We start from the raw sequence: 6,386 nt of genomic DNA on the forward strand, positions 1-6,386 counted from the left end.
AGGCACCCCAACATTGGCATTTAATTCTTAAATTATTAACCCTCTCCAAACCTCAGTTGTATCACCAGTAAAATAGCTCCAAGAGTAGTACTTTCTTCGTAACTAGGAACATAAGGAACAAGTGAGAGAATGGACGTGACACACTCAACATATGTTGACTGGTCCACGGGAAGTACTCAGCAAATGTTGAGCTCATAATAGTACACGATTCCTACTAATATCTGATGAATAACATATGATTGATACTAAGGTATCCTTGGTCAGGGTCAGTAGAGAAGCCCAGGGTCCAGTAGATCAGTTGAGGTCAGATAATCCCATCACTTGGTTTCTGAGAACAGTCCTGGTGGGATTTACAGCTTGGGCCCCATCTCTCAGCCAGATTTGCAGTGTTGGGAGGACATGCCCAGCAGGCTCATTCTGTCCTCAGATTTCTTTACCCCTAGGGATCAAGGAGGGGGAGCCCAAGCCTTGGATTATGAAGACTTGCATCTCCCTGTGTAAAATGATAATGCCAAAGGTTCTTGGCACCAAGCAGGGGAATGTGTCCCCCATCCAAGGCTCCTTGTCCCCACATGGTTACTAGGTGCCTGCTGATATTAGGCCCTAGGGACTATCTGTAAAGTTCTTGTTTCTTTCCCCTTTTGTCTTTGTGTCCTCAACAGTTGCCTTATACAGGTGAGTACCGAGTGTGTCTCTACTTCCTGGCAGTGTTTGTTGCCTTTTTTTTTTTTTTGAAGATTTTATTTATTTATTTATTTGACAGAGAGAGAGAGAGACAGCCAGCGAGAGAGGGAACACGAGCAGGGGGAGTGGGAGAGGAAGAAGCAAGCTCCCAGCGGAGGAGCCTGATGTGCGGCTCGATCCCACAACGCCGGGATCACGCCCTGAGCCGAAGGCAGACGCTTAACCACTGTGCCACCCAGGCGCCCCTGTTTGTTGCCTTTAAAAGAGATTCTCTACAGATTTTATTTTTTAAGACCAATATCAGGTTCACTGTAGAACTGAACAGAAAATCATAGAGTTTCCATACTCCCTACCTCTCTGCCGTGCCACACACAGCCTCCCCAACTAACAGCGTCCCCCAGCAGAATGGTATATTAGTTACACTCCGACAAACCTACATTGATGCATTATCTCACCCAAATTCCATAATTCCACATGAGGGTTCACTCTTGGTGGTGTACCTTCTATGGGAGTTGTTAACTTTTTAGACCAGCAACTGTTTCAGGAAGGCCTATCCAAATAATTTGGGGTAATGTTGGTGATGCTATTTTCCAGTAACCTGTTTTGGAGAAGGACATTTAAGATTGAGTTGAAGTACAAAAGAAAGGGGGAAAGGCATGAAGGAAGGAAGGAAAGAGAGAGAGAGAGGAGACAAAGGACCATCCACTCAACCAGACAAGTCCCACCCTCAATCTCAGAAGCTCTTAGGAAATGTTAGTGATAGTTCTTGCCTAAAATGTCCCTACTCTTCTTCTGTTTCCTAAATCTGCTTCAACCGTCCTGCACCTGCCTCTGGGCCTTCCTCTTCCTGGAGAGATAACTCTGCATTTGAGGTTTTTCCTTGCAGCTTTTTTCCCCACATAGTTTCCAGGGCTACCTGATGGGGTCTCCAAACCGTGATAGGGGCACATTTTTTGAACCAGAAGTCTCAGAAAGGGACAATGGGAGCAACTCTGGAGAGATTTCTCTCAGCACCTAAGATAACTTATTTTAACTGCTCTTGCAAAGTTCTTATAAGGAAACCTAAGTCAGCCTCTTGCTCTGACAGATGAAGCCTTGTGGGAAGTTGGCTGCTTCAGGAGCCCTAGGCAATGCTGAGATGTCCTTCCAAACAGGGACCCAAGCAGCTGAAGGGCTCCAGTTACCCAAGAGGTGAGTGACATGGACACTTTGCCAGTTGGAGAAAGGGAAGAAGTGGGGTGAGGGAGGTGGTGGAGAGTAAGACAGAGGAGAAAGGAAGGACAAGGTGGCAGGGAGTGAAGCAGGACGCCATGAGCCACAGCCAGCAGGCAGCCTGGGGAAGGGAGTGGGGTGTCCCGTCCCCACCATACTTCTCACTGCACTTTCGGGGGACAGAGGTGGTGCCCCGCCTTGAACCTCAGGTGTGATCAGTGATTTACCAACCCAAATTACACCCTGCCTCAAGTGGAAACCATTCTGGGTGACTCACCCGGGGTCGTTAATGTCCTCTCATGGCAAGTGACGTTTGCAAATCACAAAGCCAGCCATCTGCGAGCTGGCTAGCGGAGTTCATCCTGAATTTTGGATTCAGGATTTAAATGTGTATTAGGCTTTTTTGAAACAGCAAATTAAAATGCCCACTCATTTAAATGCTTTTAGTTTACCTTGTTTTGACTCATGGGCATATTTGATATTTCTCTACCATGAGTATGGGTTGTGTTAAGCAATGATAAAAATAAATTATCTTCAGTTGTAAAAATCAAATTGGTTTGAAAAGATTTGAAAACAGTTTTGTAAAATTTTGTAAAGTTTTACAGGGAATAGAGTAAAGGGATACATCTCAAATCGTTGGCCTTGTTTAACTTGTGAGATGGAGGTAGAACTGGAAGAAGAGATAGGAGTTTGCCAAATTTTTAACTCTCTCTATATTGCTTAGATCATTCAAATGAGTATATGTTACTTTTGTCATTTTTTAAGGAAATTCAAGAAAGAAAGAAAAATAAAAAAAGATTTTTTTTTTGCCATGTGTTTTTCAAAAGCAAATCTGTCTCATTAAGTGCAGCTCTTAATTCACTTTTTTAAATTGTATAAAATGTTGTGAATTAAATGTTATTTTCTTAACTCTTCATCAGATCCTTTCTGCCAATATTACATGTGTCAGCCCACCTGGCAAAAGTTGAGTTTTGCATTCTTCCCTCAATATGGACCGTGCAGGCCTTTCTGCCGCAAGCAAATGTTTCCGCCAAATGGATTCAATATGTGCATTTAATTCAGAGCTTCAATAGCTCAAGGGATGTTTTTTTGACTATGAAGTTTCAAGCTGACAAAAAAGTCTGGGAAATCATTTAACAAATATCCATGACTCACCACCTTGGTTTAACAACTGTCACTTTCCCATATTTGCTTTAGAGCTTTAAAAATCATTGCAATTAATAATAACAATAGTAATAGTAAGAGTAGTTATTTATCTCCTGCATTTATTGCAGTGGCAACTGTGTCCCTGAAAGTGATGGGTATCTTACTGTCCAGTGTTCTAGACTTTCGTTTTATGTGTGTATCCATGAACAATACACACCGTTATTTTATATTTTACCCAAACTATACCAAAATAGTATGGCTCTGTATATGATTACTTTTTGTTGTTTTTCATCAACTTTTTTTTAGAGAGGTGTGGGGAGGAACAGAGGGAGAGAGAGAATCTCTAGCAGACTCCCCGCTGAGCGTGGAGCCCAATGTGGGGCTTGATCTCACGACCCTGAGATCATGACCTGAGCCAAAATTAAGAGTCAGATGCTTAACTGACTGAGCCACTCAGGTGCCCCATCAACTTTCTTTTCTTTTGAGGCTTATCTATGTTGATATCTGTAGCTCTGGTTCGTTGTTTTCAGTGTGTATACATCTCACTGTATAGCTCTCTGTGGTTTATTTATCCACTCTTTTTCTCATGGACACCCAAGACATGTCTGGTTTTCTCTATTATAACAACTGCTGCACTGAACATCCTTGTCTGTGTGGTCTAATGCACTTGAACCACAGCCCATCCCAGGGGTTGTCCTCTCGGGGGAACCACTGGGCCATTGAAAGCTCTGCTGAATTTTAAGAGAAAGGGAGACGCGCACACAAACTCTTGGTCGTCTTCGGGAAGCAGGGTTAGTTAGGACCCTAGGTCATTTCATTCTGTGCAAGAGTGTGCTCCCCACTTCGTGTCACTACATTTTTCTCAAATTTGAGAACTCAGATTGTGAAGAATTTGTTGGTCAGAACTCAGAGAACTGATCTTCCTGAAGCCGAGCTTTCTTTACTTTCTCTTGGAATCAGAGCTCAGATTGTGAAGAATTTGTTGGTCAGAACTCAGAGAACTGACTCTTCCTGAAGCCGAGCTTTCTTTACTTTCTCTTGGAATATTGCATATTGATTTAGAACATGTTAAACTAAGATATCAAGCTCAATGAGCTTATTCAAGAAAGAAAATATCTTGCTAAGAGGAATGATAAATTCAAGATCCTGAATCGTTATGAGCCAGACTGAAGGATGTCCCTGGGCTGTTACTTGGTGAGCATGCTGTGATGGTAATTTTCCCTCCTTCTAGATCAATTTCAGCATGTTTCCATCAGCAGATTCCAGGTGATGGATAGGCAGCTTCATTTTAAGATTCTGTTGGTTATAGGAATGAACTGTGGCCTTTCCAGAAGAGGTAAAATAAATCCTCCTGACATTGCCCCCTCCTGCCTCACTCCAACCTTGTGGTCAGTCAGTCCTCCCAACCTGAGGACTTCCCAGACCTGACAGACCCCATGAGGATCAGTTGCTGCCTAGTACCTGGGGTCACCTGAAGTTTCTTCAGCCCCACGTGTGGGCACCTGCTGCAAAGGGGTGCAACACCTGTCCCAGACCTTCCCAAGCTTCCCACTGCTGTCAGGTCCCAGGCCCTGTGGCTGCAAAGTGTGCCACATGCACCAGGCGTGATAGGCAGCATGAACTAAGGTGGCTTCCTGCTAAATCTGTTGCATTTTAACTGTTGTTAAGTTTTAAGTGTATTTCACACATTTTATTGCAGAGGGCAAGGCTAAGATAAGCATTGAAATTCAATCATTAAGTCATTAGTTTTAAAGGAAAAATATTAAATACATAAAGATGCATGTGTCTATGGCAAATATTAGGAAGGTATTATACAAATGACTACATTTAGGAGACATTGCCTCAACCAGAGTGTAGTCTGGGTCAGTGTATGGTAAGTCGCTGAGCTCACTGAGCATTACACCTAGTGAGTGTTGCTTTGGGCACACCTCTTCAGTTCAGAGTCTCAGCTTACCTACCTGGAAAATACAGAGGTTGGACTAGGTCAGTGATTCTTGGCCCCGCCTTCATCTTTGAGTCACTTGGGCAAATTTTAAAATTACTGAGGCCTGGCATTCTGCAGACCAACTCAGTGAATGTCTCTGGGGGTTGGGCCAGACATCAGAATTTTTAAAAATCTGCTTCAGGTGATTATGTGCAGGCAGGATTGAGAACCAGCAGGTATAATGATGTCTGAACTTCCTTGCAGATCTAGGATGAATTGATTTTCTGATCCCATGGGTAGAGTATCAAGTACTGATTCAGTGATGGCGGAGAAGGCTCATTGTGCACTCCGGGCTCAGCCATAACGAATGTGTTATTTAACCACTGTGCAGGCCTGGTCAGCACTGGTGTCTGGAAGCTCCCGGAGGAGCTTTATGTGGGTCTTACCTGTTCCTATCATGGTGCGTGGTATACAGAAGGTGCTTAATAAATGTTGGATGAAATAATGTTAGATTGAAGTTCAAGCACATGTTTTCTGAAGACATCTAGGATTAATTAGGTCATCAGAAATTAGTAACCAAACTCACAAGAGACTGTTTGCATGCCTGAATTCCAGTTTATTTGTTTCTAAAAGGAGCTCTCAGGGTCCAAGGAATGAAACCAGTCTTTGTCCCGGTGTAGTCTCTTCCTGGCAAATGAGATCAAAGGTTAGTCGGTGAGCACCAAACAGATGTCGGATCTTCTTATGTGCCACTGTTACCAAGTTCTGGTGAGCTGATGGCCTGGTCTCCATTTTTTTAAGGCTCTTTCAATGTAAAGGGTGAGAATCAACCATCCAAAACCAGAGTGCCTTTCAGACCTCCCAGTGACGCACCGACAGATGCTCATTGTGCCATTTTCCCTTTTCTGATATTCATGCAGACCCCCCACCCCACCCCGTGCCCTTCACACTTGTTACAACTGTCTCCCAAGTGTTGGACTGGCTCACGTTGAGTTTGGCTGCCGGCTAACGACATACTCAGGCCAGGCACTTTAATCTCCTCGGTAAGGTCACTCCAAGTCACTCTGCAAGATGGGTTACTTCTGGAAAGCTGTCCTGTAAACAGCTAATCCCATCCTTCTTGCAGCTTGACTTACAGAGATGGCATCTGCTGACCTTTCGTTCTGGGAGCCGTCTTATTTTGAGGGCAGCAGCGCTTTGTCCACCGTCTACAATTACCTCAACTAAAAATACTTTGGAGGGTGAACAGTCCTCAAGGGGACTTTGCAGCCTGGGCTCTATTGCTCATCGTTTGCTACCATATTGCAAGGCAGGAGCCTTTTTACCGTAACAAGCCGCACGCGACCTGAGAGCGGTATTTCATGTTGCAGTTGTTTAGAAGGCAGTCTTTATGCTGAGCCTTGCGTTGACGTTGCCTTTC

The 6,386-nt window shown here is 44.0% G+C and overlaps 1 long non-coding RNA gene across 1 annotated transcript in view; it reads left to right on the plus strand.

The window, feature by feature from the left end:
* Positions 1–607: 607 nt before the first annotated feature.
* The window catches only part of LOC123792080 (uncharacterized), a 63,348-nt gene continuing 57,569 nt past the window's right edge, over positions 608–6,386 (plus strand). The window contains exons 1-2 of the long non-coding RNA XR_015726775.1: positions 608–675; positions 1,772–1,875. This is a non-coding gene — a long non-coding RNA (uncharacterized LOC123792080). The remainder of the gene's footprint in view (positions 676–1,771; positions 1,876–6,386) is intronic.

This window comes from Ursus americanus, chromosome 14 (assembly GCF_024610735.1).
Source record: "Ursus americanus isolate L20-20 chromosome 14, mUrsAme1.1.p, whole genome shotgun sequence".
NCBI classification, from domain to species: Eukaryota; Metazoa; Chordata; class Mammalia; order Carnivora; family Ursidae; genus Ursus; species Ursus americanus.